Source organism: Manacus vitellinus, unplaced genomic scaffold, assembly GCF_001715985.3.
Source record: "Manacus vitellinus isolate BGI_N305 unplaced genomic scaffold, ASM171598v3 scaffold_2_pilon, whole genome shotgun sequence".
In the NCBI taxonomy this organism is placed as follows: Eukaryota; Metazoa; Chordata; class Aves; order Passeriformes; family Pipridae; genus Manacus; species Manacus vitellinus.
The window spans coordinates 43,045,622-43,069,306 of NW_021940208.1; positions in this window are offsets into that span (position 1 = coordinate 43,045,622).

Here is a 23,685-nt window from a genome sequence, read left to right on the forward strand (position 1 = left end):
TGTACTCAGCACTGGTGAGGCCACACCTGGAGTACTGTGTCCAGTTCTGGGCCCCTCAGTCCAGGAAGGATATTGAGGTGCTGGAGCAGATCCAGAGAAGAGCAACAAGGCTGGTGAAAGGACTGGAGTCCTATGAGGAGAGGTTGAAGGAGCTGGGATTGTTTAACCTGGAGAAGAGGAGGCTCAGGGGAGACCTCATCACTCTCTATAACTCCTTGAAAGGAGGTTGTAGCCAGGTGGGGGTTGGTCTCTTCTCCCAGGCAACTAGCAGTAGGACAAGAAGGTACGATATTAAACTCTGCCAGGGGAGGTTTAGGTTAGATATTAGAAAGAAATTCATTACAGAGAGGGTAATCAGGCATTGTAATGGGCTGCCCAGAGAAGTGGTGGATTCTTTGTCTCTGGCAGTTTTTAAGATGAGACTGGATGTGGCACTTAGTGCAATTATCTAGTAACCACGGCGGTAGTGGACCAAGGGTTGGACTTGATGATCTTAGAGATCCCTTCCAACCTGGCTGATTCTATGATTCTACAAATTGACATAGATAAGCAGACTTATCAGATGGACCAGTGAATATTAGACTGAGCAGAGGAGCAGCATAATTTTATTAAAAAAAAAAAAGACAAGATTGTCCTGCAGAGAACTTCCATAGTGCAGTAAAGATCCCTGTACTCCATTTTTATACATATGAATAGTAAGGTTGGACTTATACTGGAGTTAGAAATTGAGGACTTGGGAAATTTTCAGTCTCTTCTCAGAAGTTATATTGGCTTTTTTTTTCAAATTGTATAGCATTTAGAGACATATAATTGTATGCATTTTTTCCTGAGTTAAAATTTTCTCTGTATGTGCTTAAAAGTAGGATAAATTTACCAGCTACTCTGTTTGGAGGGGAAAAGAAAAAAAAAAAGAAAAATAATGGAAGAAACTATTTGGGGTAACTGAAGATGAATAATGACATTTTGTGATTCTGTGATAAGAGTGGTTTTCTGCAGTCCCTTAGGTCAGTGGTTTGAGGACTCAGATTATGGAAAATTTCAATTCCCTTCTCTGCCAAAGGGATTTAGACACATATTTGTACTTTGGGGATTCTAGGTAAACTACTACTGTGGAAAGAATAGTGACTTCTTTTCTCCTCTTGCAGCTGATCAAATTTTACTTCAGAAATACTCCAATACTCTATTCAGAGAATGTTTCTCTTTGGTCTGGTGGGCAGAATATTAATACAGAAAACAAAAGGGGAATCATTGCATTGCAGCTCTATGTACAGCAATTTTATTTTATTATTTCTATGAAGTGGAAGAGCTACAGCAACACAGTTTATACCAAACTGTGCACTAGTGCCTGTGGTATGGAATTTATAACTTAACTGTGAGAATAAAACCTATGTAAGTTTTCATCTATTTAACAACAAATATGTTCAGCTGCACATCTCAATATATGAAAAACAAATAAACAAAAAAACCCAAAATCAGTTGTTTTAAAACAATTAACTTAAATCCTAAATTATCATTTAAACTGCTTGAATTCATAGTGTGACAGGTTTTGTAGTCTTTAAAGGTATTTATAAAAGAATCCATGATCACTCTTTCCTTTTTAACATCTACATTTCCTTTGAAGTGTATTTGCTGAGTCTACATGCTTGTCATAGCTCAAGAATATTTAGATCTTACTTGATGAGTAAGACCTTTATGTTTTGCTGATCTAGTACAACTACTGTACTGATTCAGAAGACAGGGTCTGTCACCTGCTTCTATCATGATAGTAAAGCTGTGTGAGATGATGTGAAAAAAAATGGCAAAAAATTAATATTGCTAAAAGTAAATCAGATTGAGGGAAGATAGTCCTGAGGAAAATAGTCATCTGTCATTACTTTGCATCTTACTGACAGGTTGTCTTACACCATCTAGCTTTTCCTACAGGATATGCTCATCTTCTTTCAAATTGAATATAAAAACCACAACAAAATAATGTATATACATATTTCTATGTATACACATATACACACAATATGTATATATTAATTATATATAATTTTCCTCAAAATTCCTGGTGCTGGAAAGGTGAAAATGTAATTACCTGTCTTGAGAAATGTCTCTCATAAATAAAAACATCTGGCTCTAGTGTGAAAATTCCATTGAGAGATCACATCTTGATTGTTCCTTGTCACAAACTTCCTTGATATATATATTTACTGGAGAAACAGTGTCACCTTTGGAGACACATACTTACATGTGCAATTTCGATTCCTTAGACTTCGTTGTCTGACCTTGTTTCATTTTCCTTAATTCTAGCCACCTATTCAAATACTTTGGGATTCTATTTATCATGAACTCACTCTGTAGTTAGTTGAAGGTGAAAAAAGAGACTTTAAAAAGCAATTTAGTATTAGGCATAACAACATCTAAGGAGGACTATCTCTTCCTACTTATTAGGGAAGAAACCCAGATAAACATATTCCTGCTCAGTGACCATCAGCTAGGTGTTTATTGTTTGGTGGAAAGACCTCCATTTTTATCTACTTCAGCCAAATTATCTTTTATCAGCCAAATACCTTTCATAGTCTGCTAATGGCATCATAAACATAGCAACTACTCTTTATATTTGGGTTCCAAAACAGAAAAATATCATATTCCTATTTTACAGAGCTAAACAACCTTTGTAGATGATATGCATTTCCCAAGATAACAGAGAATACAAATCTGAACTTCAGTATGTGCAAATTGACCTGTATGCATATGTAAAGTATTCTTTATCCATTTTGGATTTGTCTCACTTAAATCTCACTATCTAAAAAGTATAAGGTTGTTGCCAAGTTGTTTCCTACTTTGGAAATGCCTATTTTCTTTATATGACAATAGAGAGGATTTTATTGGAGGAATTATGCTAGATGCCCAACTTGTCATGGTTTAAACCCAGCTGGCAACCAAGCACCATGCAGCTGCTCACCTCGCTCCCTTAATCCTAGTGGAATGGATAGGGAAATCAAAAGTAAAACTTGTAGGTTGAGATAAGAACAGTTTAATAATTGAAACAAAAGTAAAATATAATAATAGTAAATAATAGTAGTATTAATAAAAGGAAAAAATAAAACTCAAGGAAAAACAAAGGATGCAAAATAAAATTGTTCACTGCATTCTGGCCAATGCCAGACCCTGTCCCTGCACCCCGACTGGTCCCCTTTCCAGGTACTTTCCCCAGTTTTTATATTGGGCATTGGCCAGTTCAGGTCACCTGTCCCAGTTATGCTCCCTCCCAGGATTTTTTGTGTACTTCCTCACTGTTAGAGCACGAAACACAAAAACAGTCCTTGTCTTAGGATGAACAACATTTAACAAGAAGCAAAACATCAGTGTGTTATCAACATATTCTCATATTGAATCCAAATCACAGCACTATACCAGCTACTGAGAAGAAATTAGCTCTAACCCAGCCAAAACCAGGACACTTGTATATGGATACAGTTAGTTGAGTAAGAATAGCATTTCCTCTGACTAATTTGCAATTTTCTTACAGTTGCACATGCTGAAAATTTCTTGATTTTGAGAGCAGAACACTTAAGAATCAACTGTCTCATTTTAGAAATCTTAAGGAAAGACATCTGAGATAGTTATGAGGGGGAACTTTTACATGATTTAAAAAAAATGCTTCTGGGGAATAAGCCATGACAAGCTCATATGGATACCAAACTCTAAAAACTAATTGGATGTCTGTTGTAAACTAAAAATTAAGGTGGCTAGCTCATATATATGTCTTCCTCTAGAAAAAGTCACAGATAGAGAATTACCAGTGAGGTTAATCCTAACCTGAGTGTTTGTATTGAAATTAATATAAGAATATCTGGAAGGGCAGAAAATTGGTGAAACAGAATACCACATCAAGTAAGTCACAATGCTGAGCATATTCATCTTAAGCAATTAAGCAAAGGATTCAATTCAGTCTTAGATGTAAAAATTGTACATTAATGAATCTGTTTAAAAATGCCAAACTGCCTTTACAGTCAGAGGTAAAATCAGACACTTCAGAGAGTCGTTCATGTAATTTACATAATTTTCTAACAAAATAAGATCAGTTACATCAGGAAGACATTTATTTCTCTATATTAAAATAAGACAAGTCTAAGGTGACCTACTCAGGCTTAGACATCTAATCTGCACATTCTCAGGTTAGAGCAGGTTAATTCCACCCATGAACCTTAGAGATAAATGTAAATAAGTATCTGACAGGAACATTAAAAAACATGTCCATATAGTTATGAATGTGTTTGTGACAGCAACTTTGGGAGATACTCAGCAGAATAAGAACATCCAGATAACAGTCATAGGTTTCTGTTTTATCTCTTCTATTCCTTAGCTCTTACTTAGGCCCTGCATTATATCATGTCTCTCACCTCTCCATTTTCCCAGTGAATAAATACAGGCTTGATAACCACAGCAAGTGCCCTGACTGAGTCCCTCATAAAAGAATCTCAGTTCCAGCTGTTCAAGTGGTTAGTCAACACGATTCATGGCAAAATTGCCCTCAGGGACAAGGAAGCAGAACAGTTCTTTAAGGACATTTCATATAGCATGAAAGAGCTCTCAATCCCTAGGTGTAAGAAATTAAGGAAGGCAAGAGACTGGCATGGGTGAGTAAAGACTTGTTGGTCAAAATAAGGGTAAGAAGGAAAAGTACAGGCAGTGAAAGCAGGGACAGGTATCCTGAGAAGAGTATAAAGATGCTGCCCAGTTGTGTAAGGATGAGGTCAGAATGGTCAAGGTGTACCTGGAGCTGAACTTGGCAAGGTATGTAAAGAGTAGTAAGAAGGGCTTCTACAGGTATGTTAGACAGAAAAGGAAGATGAAAGCACATGTGTGGTTGATACTCCTGAGGGACAGAATGCTATCCAGAGGGTCCTGGACCTGTTTGAGAAGTGGGCCCATGTGAACATCATGAGGTTCAAGGCCAAGGGTGAGGTCCTGCCCCTGGGTGGGGGCAACCCCCAGTATCATTACAGGCTGGGCCATGAATGGATTGAGAGCAGCCCCAATAAGAAGGATTTGGGGGTGTTGGTGGCGTTGGGCGCCAATTAATGGATCTGTGTGCAGCTCTCTGCTGGTTTTCCCAGAGGGGGGCTTGGTCTTGCTGTCCCCTTGCGCAGGGAATAGAAAGACCAAACCTCTTGGTGTCCCGTGGCAGAAAGAGCATTTATTCTTAAACCGCGCAGTTTATATGGGTTCGGGGGGAGGGCAGGAAGGAGGGCTGTGATTGGGTCGAGGTGCGGGGGGAGGGGAGTGACTTGGGAGCCCACTGACCAATGGGGGATATGGGATGATAGTGTTCCAATAACTGACAAGGATTTGGGGAGAGGTGGGCACAGCAAAATCCGGGATCGGGGGAGGAGAGACCACATGGCAGCAAGTGGGGGGGCTGCACGGTTTGGGGAAAATACATAACTCAGGGAGAAAACCATTACAATAAAAACGCAAGAAGTTGACTCTTCTGCTTTGATTGATTCCGGGAAGCCACCACTGTGGTGAGTCTGCTTCTAAAGCTGTTCCTTCCAGCTTTCATAATCCTGTCGTTCTCCCACAGGTGAGAGGCTGGACATAAGCTGTCAGTGTGCACTTGCAGCTCAGAAAGCTGATTGTGTCTTGGGCTCCATCAAAAGCAACAAGGCCAGCAGATCAAGGGAGGTGATTCACCCCCTCTACTCTGCTCTCATGAGACACCACTTGGAGTGCTGGAGCCCCCAAAAATTAGAAGGGAGTGGACCTGGTGCAGCGAGGCCAGAGGAAGTTCGCACAAATGATCAGAGAGATTAAGGCTCTCCTATGAAAACAGACTGAGAGAGCTGGGGTTGTTCAGCCTGGAGAAGAGAAAGCTCTAGGAAGGGCTTCCAGCAGCTTTCCAGTAATTGAAAAGGGACTTGTAAGATGGAGACAAACTTTTCAGTAGAGGCTGGTGCAGTAGGACGAGGAGTAAAGATCCCTTCCAATCATAAGAATTGATTCTTGAAAATATATTTTCAACAAATCTAGCTTTTTGCCAATTTCATAATTACCTACGTTAGATTTTAAAACTTTTTCAAAATCGCTTGAGGAGTCCTTTATCAAGGATTTTCAGCCTGCAGACTGGTCATTGTACTACTTATTGTGGTTGTTGCTTTAAAAAACCCCCCAAACAACCCAGAAAAAACACCAAACACAAAGCCCTCCACAAAAATTTATTTGCTATTTACAGGTTGCCATAATTTCCCTAAGATATGTTTTTTTCCATTCTTCAAGCACATAAAAACATTGTTCCCAAGTGAACTAACATTACCACTATGTACAATCCTACAACTTTTTATTGTTCCTAGCAGACATGCTCCTGGAAGAGTTTCACCCCACCTGCAGAAGTGCTGTTTCTCAGTAGGCACAGAACCATGGGAGACTGGTAGGTTAAGTGTGTTTATATAATTGCTGTTGCTGTTCACCTGTGGTGTTAAAATGACCCCCCTCTCCAAAAAAAAAAACAAACCACCAAACTGTTTGGCAGATACAGTTTGACTCTACCAAAACTAGATAAACAGAAAGTGTATAAATCTGCATAGAACAATAAAGAATAATTTTCAGTGTATATAGATCCTAAAATAAGTTTTTAGAAACCATGTATTCCTTTCAACAGCCACAGAATGAAGTGAAACACAAAATGGAGTAAAGTCTACCTTCTACCTGGCAGGTGTTTTATTTTCAGAGGCATAAACAGAAAACCATAAGAGCTGAAATTTCTGCCAATAATTGTTACAGATACATCTTGCCCAACTTGTATTCTCCTCAGTGTGCAATTTCAATGTTCCTTTGAAGCCCAACCACTGGGCTCAGCAGTGATAACTTTCCTATGAATTGGGTGGGTAAATTAATACATAACAGATGCAAAATGGTTTATGGTTCTTTTGTGTAATCTGAGGTAATTTGTAGGTTCATTTTAGATTTTAGTTTCAGTATTTTTAAGTTAATATCTAAGTTAATAAGTGCAATTCTTAATTTCACTGAGTTAATTCATTTTTGGCAGTAAAATATACTGTTTATCACTGTGTTAGTTCTCATTGCAATGTGTCTGTTAAGGACTATGAATGATTAATATTTTATTAATTCATAACTTTCCACAGACTCAGTCCAGAAAATATTTTTTTAAGTTAACCTGCATTCCTTATACAAACTTTTGTTCTCAGTTGCTAGCAGTGTATGCTGAAGAGATCAGCAGAAGTATGCTGGCATTAGAAAGAATATATTTTCACACAAAGCAAAAAAGATTTAAATATCCATTTAGATAATACTTTAATTGAATATATTTGTTTAATACCAAGATCCTTCTGTATTGTTGTTTCCAAAATTACTTAAATTAAAATTGCTGTGACTCAAAAATGTTCCTTAAAGAGTCTTATACACAACTATGACATATAACTACAGCTGAGAGGATTGTAGACAATTTAGTCTTGATAGATTTTGTGTCTTTCAGCAATTCAATATCTGGAATTCATTTTTCATCCTATTAAGTGATAATCATTAGCAGCCAGATTGTATCATTAGTTTTTCAGGAAAGCTGCCCATTGTGCTTGGAAATTAATGGTTCCACCATTAAAAGCTGAAAAGCACCAGCATACTAATATTTTTCATTGGATTTATTATTATTATTATTATTATTATTATATTATCATCATCATCATCATCGTTATTGTTATTGGTGGTGTTGTTGCTGTTGTATTTTTATTATAATTTTTATTATTAACTCTTTTTCATTTTGAAACATTTATATATCTTACTGGGAAAAAAATTGTTTCGAATTATGATCAATTTTAACATCTGTAGAATATTCCACATTTGATATACAACTCAGTGAATAATATTTAACAAAAGATTACAATTTTGTTTTTAGAAAAATTTTAAACTATATTTTTATCTCTTGACAGGCATGATTGTGATTTTCCAGAATAGATATCATTAACTAAGCCATCTGAAAACTCAAATAATTAATATCACAAATTTGACCTATTTTTTTCAATTAATAAACAGTATTTCTTTTTTCATCCTTTATTTCATTCCTAGTTTTTCTTCTGCAAAATGTTATATATTATTGCATCTATGTAAGTGTAAATAAAAAAAATAATATGATTTTTAAAACATAATAAATTTTGCAGGGAATTAAATCACAAAATTTAAAGAGAATTTTTTCTATCTTTTTAGTTCTTTTTGTGAATGATAGGTACCAAAGAAGCCTGATTTTGCTTCTGACTACACAGAAGCACTCAAACTGTACAGTAGATTGTATGGAGCACAGAACTTTTACTATACCACAAAATATGTTTAAGGTTATTCTGTTTAGTAAGTGCATAAGCAAACATATATTTATCACAGAGGGGATTTTAGCTGGAGGTAGGAGGTAGAATTGGAAACTGTTTGGACAGGTTTTTAAATTAGGTTTTGATCTGATTTTATTTCTATAGTTAAATGACTACATTAGAGTAAATCAGTAGATGTGTAGACATTTAAAATCATAATATCTATACCTCACTTTCTGATGCTTCCTGAATGTCTTCACTGTTTTCATATGCATTTATCCTATTATTCTATAACAGCAAAAATCAATCTACAGGCGACACTGCTAAAGGTTCCTATTAGAAGTACTTGTCTGTTGAACTTCTTTGTGAAGAAACAAGACCTTGAAATTATCCATAACACTCTTCATTGCAGCATTTGGGGGTTTTTTTGCTCATAATTTGGATTTTCCTTTGAGTTTTATTGCTATATATTGTTAGACATCAGAGGGAGTTGTATAGATATAAGAGTGACTTGTATGGATTTAAAGACACATTTTCTTTTATCCTAGCACATCTTGCCATGATCTGAAAGCAGAAACAAACCTGTGTTTAAAATTAATCAAATACAGTACAGTGCAAAATTTAAAAGCAAATCAGTAACATTAGGTAAAAAAGAGACTTTTAAAAACTTCCTTTCTGTTCAGGAATTCAAAAGTCAAGAGGGAAATGATTTAGTGTGCATGTAAAGACAAAAGGAGGTTTTTAGAGTATAGGAACACCAAATTTTAAGTTATCTACTTTAAACGTATAAATCTTTATAAACTAAATTGTTCCTGAGCAGAGAGTTTATAGTTGCAGAGCCTGTAGGACTCATCAGAGACAGGAAACATGACTTTAGGACCTGTGAAGTAAAGAATAATTTGTTTGGAGAAATGTCTAAGAAGAGATTGAGAATAGAGAGGAGATAAAGGATGTAACTGTGAAAACGACTGATGATTACATGAAAGGAAGATGTCATATCTGCCTTCTTACCTTTTGCTGTTGAGACACAGAACATTGGGGAAAGTATAGTGCCATGCACTGTACTGAGGGCTTGACAGAAGATAGAAGGGAACATCACTGGAATTCAGGAGGACAAGGCAAAATTGAGTAAAATGAATAAAAACTGGAAGTGGAGCTATAGTCCAATATTGGATGGGATACTGAGTTGAAGGTATTTCAAGAGCAATAGAAATGGTAGAACAGACAGATATCAAAATATGGTCCTTGAACAGTCACGAGTAAATGTAGAATGTCTTAATGAAACATAAATGGTGGAGAAAAAAAACCACAAACCAATTATTAAACATGACTTCAACAATCATTTCTAATCATTCTACTTCAAGCTTAAACCAGACACGAACAATACTTTTGACAAATAAATGCACAGCTGTTACAAAGCTGTATTAACTTAAAAAAAAAGTTGGAGACATAAAAGTGAATAAAATAAATCTTCTTACTTTATAAATAGAGGCTAAATCTAATTTAAGGTTTAATGTAAATATATTTGATGGTGAAAGTGGAACATTTTTAGACGGTTTGCTTCTATAAAATTGCATTCAACTTGAAAGGTGATTAGTGCTTAGCAAGACGGAAGAAAGGAACCCCAAAATAAAATCCAAGGTTAAAATTATATAATCTTAAAAAATTCTGTGAACATTTTTAATAGAGTAACATTTATGAAATCTGTTAAAAGACATACTACTAGGCAAGATTCCAAGGACAGACTTTGCTAATGGCAAGATGCTGCAGTGTGATAGGATTCTACTTTCATCAGTCTATTGTCTCTTGAATAATGCATTTGAATGGTGTCTTATTAGTCCATCTCACCAACATTTTTAGTGACCAGTGTTTCAGACTATGTCAGAAGCTATCACTAGAAGTTACAAGTACAAAATGTTGCTCAGCCTTGAAGGTTGTGTATGTATTGTCTGTATCCTGGATTCATTAATATGCTTTCAGATCAGTATTGTTTTCAAGTAAACTTATACATGACAAAACTCTGTTTGCAGAGCAAAACAGGTCTCAGTTTTCAAATAATGCACTCATATGTATTCAGAAGCCTGAACTTGAAACATATAAAAGAAAAATCCTCATAATAAACAGCTTATTGCAAATTTTATGCCAAAAAGAAGTGACAACAAAGAAAAAGGACCTGTTGCAATCTACTGAAAACCTGTGCCAATTTATTTACTTCAACAACCCTTCAACTCAAACGTCCAATATTTTAATGTACTTCATTTGTGTCTGAATGTGTCTGCCTTTGGGTACACTTCTTGGACTCATCCATTGCTCTTGTTAGGGATCTGTTGGGAGGTACTCTCATTTCTAAGGAACTTGCAAGTTTTATTTTTCCTTTGTAGAAAAATAAAGACAGTTCCTTAAGTAACAAGATAAAATGAAAGGGAACTGTATGTGACTGATATATTCCTGACACAAAGATAGAGGAAACTTGAAGATATACACAATTGAAGACCTGCTCTCATAGAGCAGGAGAACTTTTCCTTATCTTAACAAAGCAATTGCATATGTGACCTTGTCCTAACACAGCTTTTGGTACCTTAATGAAAAGTAGTGATTGGTATGGTCCCTCGGCTTGTTTCCACATGCATCTCTCTGTTTAGCTATCTCTCTGTGTGAGTGTGTACACATGTGAACATAAAGAAATAAATTTGTATAAAAATGCATCTGACAGTCAGTTACAGGTAACATCCAGAAAATTCTCTCATCCAAACCCCTGAGTTCTTATACCAATATCCTGCATCTACAAAGATACTACAATTAAAGACAAAGAAATCTAGAATAAATGTGTCTGTCATAATTCCTCCCCTTCTCAAAAAAACCAAAACCCAAGAAAACAACAAAACCAACCACAAACTCAAATGAGAACAAAAACAAACAAACAAAACAAACAAAAAAGGGGGAAATCTGTGAATGTGAAGAAACTTTTAACAATATGTAATTACTTGAAGGATAAAAACTTCGTATGCACCACTGAATAGGACAAAACAAAAGTTACTTTTCATAAATATGGTCCTATCTGCTTTATAGAAACCTTGACTTTTGGCTTAATGTGTGTTCTAATAAGTAAAAAACTAGTCTATGATAGGTTCCTGAGGAATAAGATATCCAGTTCACTCCTCTTGAGGTTACATTTTAGTGGAATTTTTGATTCCTACTGTCCACATCACTTGACAACAAACCTGTCAAAATAACTACTGTTGACATTTTTTACTGTATTAAGTAAGATTAGATAATTTTTCAGAAATAGAAGCTTTACTGACTATTTATGTGAAAGTCTGTCATATTTTTTTGAAAGAAAAGGGCTAAATGTTAAATCTTTTTAGTTTTGTGACTAATATTTTTTATTCTCCTTTCATTTTTTCTTATACGTATTTTTATTTTTTCTTCCCTCACGTGTATCAGGAACAGATAAAGAATGCTGTCTTCCTTTGCTTTACTATCAATGTAATTTTTTGTCATACAGTGCCAAAGGCATTCTTTGATTGTTATCTGAACCAGATTTTTCAACATCTTCTGGGCATTTAGACCATGTCTACACTTATTTATTAATATACATCACCATGCTCCACAGGGCTCTGATTTGTGGTCATACTACCAAGTAGCTGCTTGGAGCTTATCAGTATCTCTGATGTTTCCCTGCATTTTACTTCACCTCATTTTAGATTTATGCAGTACAAAAATCTACCACTAGAACTAATTTTCTAGGTGTGAAATTCTTTATCCAAGACATGACTGGTATCTACAAAAAGCAGCTTAATTTTCTAGGGTTACTAATGAATATTAGCTCAAGATATTGCTCAGAAATCTGGGAAAATAAGCTGTTTTGATACTCGGTATTTTATAACTCTTGATTTAGAGACAAAGAACCAAAAAAATGTAATTTGTTGAGGGAAAGAAAAAATTGAGAGTAAGAAAGAAAATAAATAAAATAACTGTGTGATAACCACGTAAGTAATTTCTGATATAAAATAACAATCAGATGAAGATTTATTCTTGATATGCAATTTACTTGGACAGTTTCCTAAAGTTTACTTTTTCAGTAAAACCATTGCAGTTGTCAAGTCACAGAGCTCTGTCAGGTGTCTTGCTAGGTAGCAAAGTGTCATAAAGTCTGCTACTGGTAAGTAGTGTTAAAATGGTTGCTCTTCAACCCAAGGACTTGCACTTGGGTTTTAGTATTCTGGTATTTAACTTGAAAGAAGTAAATATTTTCTTTATAAATACATATAATGTTTTCTATAAAAAAATCTTCTAAAACAGTCTTTACCTTTTTGCACTCTGGATCTTCAGGTTTTCTCCTGCATAGACATATCTGAATTTTCATATAAATATTTTCAACATAACTCAACTGCCTCTTATGAAAAAGCTATTTGAATAACTTTATTCTTTTCCTACTGGTTTACAACACAATGCTGTCTCTCCCTGGCTCTCCAACATTTTTGAACTCTGAAACTCCTCTTTTGTATATCAGCCACTAGGCTTACACAAGACAAAAGCAGGATTTCCCAGACCAGAGTTTTTCTGCTTTAGACATTTATTGTAGGGATTGCACAACAGAAGGGTTTACTACGCTCCACAGACTGTAAAAGGAGACTGTCTGATGAAACCAAATGTCCATGCAAATAAGTTGGTCATCTAAAACAATATTACATAAAGTGAAGACAGCTGACAAGATATCTTTTTTTCCCTTGAATAAAACATGTAAAAGAAAAATATATCAAGACCATCAGTTATATTTATGTAAGAAAATACATTAGAGAAGAAAGTGTACTGAATTAGAAGTTAAAGTCTCATTATGCTGAGATCTGAGATAAGCATTATCATGTTTTTACAGTTTTTATAGTCTTCTACCATGTCATTCCTTTCCATTTTAGACATAAGATCTTCCATGTCTTATTGTGCGTAGTGCAGAATGGAAATTTCTGAGTCTCTATCTGCTACAGAAATAAGACGTTACAAAACCCTCAAAATTATACTACCGATGAACATAGTGAGGGGCTCTTTCCCTTTTCTTCTAGTAACTATAATATATTGACTTACAATACTGATTTTACAAAAGAGAACAAAAATGAAAACATCATGACATCACTATAAATTGCATATAATTATAATTTTAAAGCAAAGGAAGATAGGATTTGAAGGATATTGTAAGTGGAAGCAGATCTCCCTTTTTCTTCTCTGACTTATACTTCACTTGTTAATTCCCATCTCTCTAATAATTCAAGATCTTGATAGATTTTTCTGTCAGAGAACAAAGCCTTGTGCAAATGCTGAACTGGAAGCACTGGGATTTTTTCTTCCATCCTTGAACCCAGACAAGTTCTTCACTCACATAAGTCTTGGGGTTCAGTCATATTTGAGTGACTAGGGAGTAAAACTGCTGGCTAGAACATGGAACTCTGAAAGCTTGGAATATTACCTCTTGTCTTCAGTTCATTATCTTCATCATCAGAGAATGGTGATATCTTGGAAATAGCACTAGCTGGGGTGTATCTAAGCCAGCCTGAGGCAAGAAAATTTTCAAGAGAATATGCCTCTGCTATTCAAGTGACTCAACTATGTATGTGCAATTTAGTGAAGGAGTAATCATTCATTTATGCAATAATGAAGGCCTTTTTCAGAATAAAATTAAGTACTTCACAAAAAAAGCCTGGATTATGCCATCCATTTTTCCCAATCTCTTGCAGAAATTAGTGACTTTTCAGAAGTAAATTGTTAACTCCCATAAGACTAGGGGTTTACCATAATTTATGGAAATACTATTGCATTTAGTCCAAATATCTGTATACTTCTAAAAAAATAAAAAAAACCTGTGGTGTGTTGTTCATTTGACAACATCTGAGGTGATGCTAAAAAGTTTTCAAACTTTATTTTTTAACTTGAAGTAGTATTGGATTTCATACTTGATATTTTTTCCTGACTCATCTTCTATTTTGGGAGTTCTTTTGAAATCAGGGGATTTTTTGCATCCCTGAAAACAGATCTGGAACTGAGGAATACCATCTGAACCATGGGGATCTTTCAGAAAAGTATTTTTATGCAGTTACCTGTAAATCCATTTATTTTGTAAACACAGAGAGATTACAGTTCAGTCCTCTAATGCCTAGAAATTTGGTCTGCTTTTTCCCCTCACATTTGCTATTAGTCCTGCATAATGTTACTTGTCAGGATCAATCTCTTAACTTTGTCAGAATCAGCAGGATTTTTTTTCCCTTACACTTTGCTTTTATTTCTATAGTTAAAAAGAGTGAAGTAAAAGTACAATAAATCTTTATGCTATTACTATCAGAACAAAATGCACATCACTTACAGCAGCTGATTGTTTAAAAAATAGATGCATATGCTATTTGATTTTCTGTTCACTAAAATGACTTTCTTTTTCCCTTCTTAACAAAAATTCTCTTCTTTTGATCTTACTCGGAAAGGCAGTGAGTCTTTTTTAGGACACTTGAAGCCCTCAATAGATGCTGATTTTTCCACATCTGCCATGTTCCTACTTTTCCATGCTGAACAGACATTTTTTAAAAGTAAATGCAGAGCAAACCAGATTTTGCTAAACCTTAATTAGCATTTTTATAAAATACTTCACCCACAGAATTTAATATGAGAACTTTTTATGGCATGACTGGCTTGGCCCAACAGGAGAAGTTGTATTGCCATCTTATTTCTCTACTGGGTAGAGATTTAACAGCCCTGATTTAACCTTTCATGTGCTTTAAAGCTAAATTTTAAACAAAAGTAAAGCTTTATTGCTAATCTGCTCTCCTAATTGTGTCAGCTTTCATTAACTTTTTATAATATCAAGACGGCGAAAAACTTATACTGTCATGCCCTTCTTAAAACAGATATTCAATGGTGAATATATAGTGCAGTACACCATTAAGACTTTGTAACTCAAGGGGAAGGTTCACTGTGAGATACATTAAAACTCATAACTAATGTTTGTATAAAAAATATTATCATAAAATGTTTCATGTACATTATTTAGACAGAAAGTTATGATTACAGTAAAACTCACTTTTGTTTCAAAAAGTGGTAACTTTCTAAGAATGATTTCTGTAATAACAATAATAGCCCCCTAAATCTTCACAAACAGAGCATTCAGATAAAACATTTTTTTCCTAGTTGAAACTGCCATAATAATTTGAAATAAATTTCTTTATATTCACTTTTTTTCTCACTGTTACTTATTCCCACTTACTATGATGATCAAGCTTCACCTATCGTATGAGAAAGGAAAATTCACCACCGTGAAAAAGAGCTCATCTGTAAGTGTATCACTGGTCAGATAGTATAATAAAGAGAACTGCTTTTTGTTAGGATATATGATGTACAAAAGAGCCAAACAGTGCTCAAATGAGCTTCCACTAAAGCATCTCTGAAAATGCAGGAGTATTTTGTCAATACTGTTGTTGGGGGGCAGAAAAGATTCAGTCACTTTGAATATTTCAGTTTTGTTCCAGTTGCTTAATTGCTGAAAGAGGGGAGAAGTTTTATTTCTACTATTATGATGATGTTAGCCATTTTAACTTTCACAGTTTAAAAAAACCCCCAAAGATAAGGAAAAGAGAAATCTGTTCTGTTGATGAATTCTCATCAAATTACATTGTTCCTGAGAATGAATGGATATTAAGCATATTCTAGCTGTTCTATTACATTTTAAAAAAATTATTTGGTATGTTTTATAAGCTATAACACAACTTTTATAATGATAATGAAAAGTTATGTTTAGTTCAGCTTCCACAATTTTTTTCATTGATATTTACTTCTATAAATGTGTCTTAAATATAAGCTTTTTTCAACATTCTTCTCCTGGCAGCCTTCTTATAATGATATTGTATTCTTAAAAGGAGTGGTGGTGGAGGATCCCAGTTCTGAAACTTTTGGAAGAGGTAACATTTTCAAAGTTTTGTCACCTCTGCATGTCTAAAATAAATTCTCTCTAAGTTAATTCTATTTCTATACCACAGCTTAATTGCATTTGTTTTCTTCCATCAGTTTCACTTTAAGTGAAAATTGCCTTTTATCACTGTTCCTCCCCGTTGATTTCTTTTTCCTTCTGGAAGACATCTCATCTGCCAGCTCATCTGATAGCTAGACAATTTGGTATCCAGTTTTTAAGTGCTCACAGATCCTTATCCCTTCCTAAGTTCCTACAGATCACCTCAACTTTGTTATGATTACTGACATTTTCAAGATAGCTAAGGGATGTGCTTCTGTCAGCATGTTCATAACATCCAATGCAGCCAATATTAAGGTTGTGGATTGTCTGACTAGGAGACTGTTTTTTTCACAGTTCATTGTTGTTGGTTCTTTTATTTTTGGTTTTGTTTTGGGGATTTTGTTATTGGTTGTTTGGTTGGTTTATTGTTAGTTTTGGTAGGTGGTTTAGTGCTTTGTTTTGATTTTCCCACAAATACCTTCAGCTGATCATATGTCAAAGCTCTGGAAAAAGACTGTTCCTCTTCCTGTCTCCCTGAAACTACTGGGGAGTCATTGGAGAAGGAATTTGAGTTCTGGAAAGGCCCAGGGTTCCCTGTGTTGGCAAATGCCTTATTCAGATACCAGTTTTTCTGAAATGTCTCTTAATTGAGTTTACTCTCTGCAGATCAGTTATTTCGCTTCACAGATGTGTGTAGTAGGATACTGAAAAAACAGTACCTTTTTAAAATGCGTTCCCCTCCAAGAGTAATACATGCTTATTTTTCTGCCAAACCAATCTAATCTAAAATCAGTTGTATAAGCAGTATTAAACTGATGTAAGTCAACTTAGAAAAGGACTGACCCTGTAGTTACTCATGTCAGTCTCCACTTACTCTGTTTTTGAAAACATCTGGAATTGTTATAATTATGCCACAGACTCCTTCAAAGTAAACAAAAAATTAGGAAGAAAGTTGGGAGCTTTATCAGCAAAATAAACATTAAACTAAAAATACTAAATCCAATACATATTTTTTCTTAAATAATTAATTTCTAAGGGGTAAGAGGGAGAAATAATAAAACATCACATATTTGAAACTAACTTTACTACAAATGATAAAATCTGGAAATTCTATGACACAAACATTTTTTAAATCAGAAATGCCTTTCTTTTGATATTCCAATGCACTCTGGCATGTATATTTCTTTTCACAGTTGGACACTCTGATTGAATGAACCGAGTCACTTCACTATCACGAAATGGTCAAAACTCAGCAAAACATATTTAAAAAAAAATAACTTCAAAGCAACTCATCTGGAAAGAAGAATGCCAATTGAAAACATGCATTAGAAAAGAGTGAATCTTAGCAAAATAACAAAAATTGAGCCCTTGGGAAAAAACATTCTGTCCAATAAAACAAAAATCAGGCACACGCTTATAAATTTTTGCAAGTAATTGTCAAGGCAACCATCAATACAATGCGCATATGTCTGGGTATCCCCAGCTGGTGGAAAAAGTGCAACTTACTTAGGAAATAGAAAATAAATCTACCACTAAAAAAAGTGAAGTTTGAGATTGTCACTGTAATACTACAAAAATGTGTGACATTTGTATGTTTATTTTTCAGTATGGTTGACAAAGCATACATGGTTTGAAGATGATTAGGCAAAATCAACCATAAAGTGCAACACACCTTTTTCTTTTTGTGATTGTCATTAAAAACTGTATCAACTGGCCAGAGAGCTCAAAGAATATTCTGTATTAAAAACAAGATGAACTGTACTTCTATAGAAAAGTAAATTAATTTATAGTCAAATCTTCTCACAGTTGATGGTGGCCATGCTGGTCTTCAAATTATGAATCTATGAGTTACCTTAGTCACGTAATTCCCTCTGGGACAAAAGGAAAATGGTATTTTTTTAATTTCCTCTTTATTATCAGAACTAATGCAAATATGTTAAGATGACTGTCATAAATTATGGGTTTCAGCAACTCAAACAGCTAATTGAAGGAATTATCTCAGATCTTTTTTCCCTCTTTTCAACAAGTAATTACTTGTAGTCCATATTTTGTCTCCCTTGTTTCTAAATCCACCTGTCCTTTCTTTCAGCATATCAAGAGTTTACTACAACTGTATCTAACACTCTATATATGCTGGGCAAACATTCTAAGATACTATGTTAGATGCTGTTTCTGAAATATATGGTTAATGTGCTTTGCTAACATGCTCAGAGTTGAAATGATCACAAAATTAAGGTCTTTTTCACCTATGATAGATTGGTAAAGACTTTTCAGTTTGTGAGTTTTCTTTTCTTCTTTTCTTTGCAAATATCATCATGTCTGTTGTTTGGAAAATAATGAATCCACTAATTACATAATTAGTAATTATGTAATTACTAATTACAATATTGTGCTAAACCATGCCTTTATGAAGACTCAAGTATCAGTAATGATCTATTCTATTTAATACTTGTCTGTTTATCTACTTTCATTAATAGGCATTTAATAACAAAATCTGACATTCAATACAATTATTTACCATTGTTTGATAGAATTATTTACCTAGGCTGGGACAAATCATCTCTATAACTCTTCAGATGCAAACATCTAAAATGTACAGATCAACCCTGGGATGAGAAGTCCCATCCAGAAAGATTAAAACATGTTAAAACAATCATGTTATTCAAATACAACACAAGGATATCTGGATTAAATGTAATCATAGAATCACATCTTTATAGAACAGTTAACTTGAGTGGAACCTTTGAATGATACATGGTTCAACCTTCTGCTTAAAGTGAGTCTAACACAAGGGCAAATATCTTAGAACTATCTCCTGGGAAACTCCAAAGATCTCTGAAATGGAAACTGCACGTCATCTCAGAACAACCCTTCTTATTTTTTAACTACTTTCCCTCTGAAGAATTTTGTCATATCTAACTGGAACTATCCTTGCTGCAGATTGTAACTGCTACTATTTAATGTTCACTACACACTTACAGGAAGAGTCCGCTTTATTTTCTAATTCTAAGAAGAATGGTTAGTCTAATACCTTCCCATTACCTGACAACAACCCTTGAGCCTTCTTTATCAGGTTGAGAAAATAAATTTTCCTAAATTCTTATGTTATGTACTCCCTGACCATCTTAGTATTCTTCTGCTGCATACATTCTAGTTTGTCCATGGGTTTTTTGTATTGAGGACTCCAAAACTAAACACAACACTAAAGATACCACCTCACAAATATGACACAGAGAAGCAAAATCAATTTCCTTGACCAGCTATCTCTGGCCTTAAAAATGCAGATGAATATGTGATGAATTTTTGTCATCACTAGTGCTCTCTGCTGACTCACATTCACCATTTTATTCATAGCAGCCCTCTGTTTCTTCTCTGCAAAGCTGCTTTCTAGACAATTTGAGCCTCTAGCTTTCATTGTTACGTGGTGTAATCCTACACCAGGAGCAAAACTTTCTATCTGACTTTGCTGAATTTCTCAGCAGCCCACTTCTATACCCTGTTGAGAACCTAACACCACTGCCCTCCAGTATACTGACTACCTGCTGCATCGAGCAGAACTAATGTTAGGTCAGACTACCCGGGGCCTTCTGACAGAAACTAGAATATGCCAGAGAGTAAGGAGAGATTTTGTTTGTTTTAATTAATTTAATACTTGAAAATACAGCTTGGAGGTCAGATAAGCCTTTGGAGGACTCATCTCAAACCTTGTTGAGTTTACACTTCTTCTAGATTAATTTTACCTGAATAATTCTCTTGTTTTATTATGTATTTCCTAACTGGGACAAAAATATCTTTCAACAGATACCCTTAAGGGGAAGATGAGGGAAGCCAAAGGATGAAGTACTGTCTAGCTTCCAGAATTATAGATTTTTCATAAAAACACTTCCATCTGTTAGCAAATGTTATGCAACAAAAACTCCTTTTAAAGAGGGTGGTATGTAACTTAATTGCAGGAGAAGAACTGAAGGTGAAAAGCTGATCATCCAAGTACCTCTTACCCATCTTGTAACTGGGAATACAGCTTGTTCTGTATGTGCCTAGATCTGCCTAGAATATCCAAGCAGAAAACTGCAAGCACTTTGAAGCTATTGATTTGATTTTCCTTTGATTCTGGTCACACTGTTAGAAAAGTCTGTAGGCATTTTTTGCTCTCGTCATTCAAGTTTCATCTTGTTTAACTGTTTTAGTTGTATTTAGGTAAAAATATGGATCAAATTCAAAACAAAATGTAACTCTTATTTAGATATAAACCATATGTTAATATAACTATAAAAGATTTATTCAAAGTATTAGACGTTCCTTCCCACCCTTCACTAGTTTCTTTATTTCATTTTTTGTTCCATGCTCTTGTCTCTTTTGCTCCCAGATCAATATATCTTGCTTTTTTCTTCTTTTTCTTGTCCCAAGTGTAATTATTATATTTGTTCTATGAATTTCTCTCATACGTAGAACTCATAATCATAGATTGCTTTTTCTCAGTCTGTTTGATTTTTGAAAGCAGATGTATTTGGAACATTTTAGAAGTTAGTAGCAATCATTCATTGCCAAGTTAAGAGAAAAATGTAGTTACTCTGAATTTCCATGAGCTCACTCATCAGAGTGATGATGCTAACCGAATTCTGATCTTGCACTATAAATTCCAGGGACTCTATTTCTTAACTGTCCTTCAAGTTCTTGCATGACATGCAGTGCAAGTTTCTTAAGGTTATTTGTTACCAGTATAATAGTTATAACACAGAGAGATAGCAGAAGAGATGTTGCACATTTAAAGTCCAGTCACAATTCTGATAGAGGTTTATAACAGGGCTGTGCCTGTGTGCACAGCTATTTCTTTACTCAGTAACTCCTACAGTGATCTAGGACTTCACCAGCCAGTTATCTGAAGTATGAGTTAATAGACTGTCTTGTCTCAATCTTCCTATTGAGCATCCCCCTTACAACAGCCATCCAGAGGATAATATTGGGTAGCTCTAGAAGTACACCCATATAGCTTCTGCTGTATGTTTGTGAATTTCTATACCCAAATGTCTTGATTGAGAGCATGGATTGAGAGACTGAGAGAATATATTGAGACCAGTGCTGAGTAGAAGGACATGGAGGTGTTGGTGGATGAGAAGCTGAACATGGCCCAGCAATGTGCACCCAGGAATCCAACCATATCCTGGGCTGCACCAAAAGAAGCGTGACAGGCAGGTCCATAGAGGTGATTCACCTCCTCTACTCAGCTCTCAGGAGACCTCTTCCGGAGTACTGTGTCCAGCTCCGGGGCCTCCAACAAAAGAAGAACATGGAACTACTGGAGCAAGTCCAGAGGAGGGGCAAGAAGATGATGCTTCATCTGGGCTGCAACACCTCTCCTGTGGAGATAGGTTGAGAGAATTCTAGCTGTTTAGCCTGGAGAAAGCTCTGAGGAGACCTTCTAGCAACCTTACAGTACCTAAAGGAGGCCTACAAGACAACACGAGAGGGACTTTTTACAAGGGCTTGTAGTGATAGGACAAGGAATAATTACTTCAAACTGAAAGAGGGTAGATTTAGATTAGATACTAGGAAGAAATTCTTTACTGTGAGGGTGATAAGACACTGGAAATCTTGCCTAGAGGATATGGCTACTCCATAGGGATGGGGTAGTTTAAAGCCAGGTTGGACAGGATTTTGAGTGACCTGGTCTAGTGAAAGGTGTCCCTGTCCATGGTAGGGTGCTTGGACCTAAGACGATAATTAAGGTCTTCCAACCCAAACCATTCCACAGTTCTATGATTAAAACCCTAAATGGACTGTCCCAAGTAGTCATTATTATATCTTCTATTTTATCACTAAAGAAAGTCATCAGCTGGAAAGGAAAAAAACACTTCTGTAAGTTGTGTTTCACATTCATCATTCTATATCAATATCTCGGACAGCCCAAAACACCTGAAATAATGATAATGTTTCATTATTACTATAAACCAAAGTGTATGAAACTTAACTGAGCTTTAAACATTCCAGGTTAGAGTTCTGATCTTTGTCTACTCATGGTATCTTTCTTTAACTCTATAAATATTTTGTTGTTCCATTTTGTTAGAAAATCTAGTGATACTACATTGCTTTGCCTTCAGTATTTTTTAAGAACATGAAAAGCATTTAGCTTTTATAGCTAAAAATAATAATAATAAAAAAAAGGTAAGTGAAATTCCTTATCACCCCATCTATTTTTCTTAGGATGTCTGATCACAAAAAAGCAGATACATCGTGAGTAAATAATCTGTTACAGAAAATATTTGGTGATGATAGTGTTTATATGAAAGTTAGAAAATTACAGATTATTTTTATTATATAATTAACTTTTAATATTTAATGTTGTATGTATATTTATTAGCAAATTTAAATCACCATGAAAAAATGATATACTAGTGATTTAGTCTTCCAAATATCCAATGTATTTCAAAGAGACCAAAGCGTACTGGAGGTAGGTGCTCTCTGGTACCTATTGCAGTATAAGGAAAGCACCATGTGCTTAATTAACTTCTCTACAAAGAGGATTGTAGAGTCATCTGAAACACACTGGAGTTCCCAAAACATATACCAGCATGTGACAGATATGATGCAGAAACTAAGGGAAACCCAAGTTCCTCACCACCCACTTAGTGATGAAGATAAACTGTGTTTTGCTGTACACTTTTTATGTGCCCTCATATAATTTGATCAGATTTGAAGTGATGTTAATTTCATCACTTTGAAGTGATGAAAAGTAGATCACAATTAACAAAATAAGTTCAGTAACATTACTCTGTTTGACTCTTTCATATATCTAGAAGTAAGTAAATATATTTTATTTTCATTTAAAGATCAAAATGTTCCAGATGAAGGTGACCTTAAATATAAGTTTTAAACAGCTCAATGAAGAAAGCATACATTTGTAATTATTGAAAGAAAAGAAAAAAAAAAGAAAAGTAACATCAGATGAAGATGAAATAAAATGGGAAATGAATATGATTAATTTGCCTTGATTTGTCTCATCTATTATACAAAGCAAATACAAACAAATAATACCTTTCCTCTTGTGTAACTCATCTAAACCTCATCAAAAGAAATTTTGGGTTCCATATTTGCAGGGATATGAGTGAAATTGAACCCAAAACTTAGACAAAATCTTTTAATGACTGTACATAACCAACATATCTGAATAAAACGGGAAAGCCCATCATAAAAGTTGGAAACAATTTTTTTGTAGTGAGCAGTCAAATTTTATAGCTATTTGCTGTTGCAGGTCTCCCTTCATGTCTCCCCAGTATTCTCACATTTCATTGTGTAATTTTGCTAGAAAGGGTGTTTGATCATATTCTGTATATGATTTTGCTGGTCTATATGACTGTATTACTCACAAACTACCAAGGATGCACTATTCCCACAAAGTAT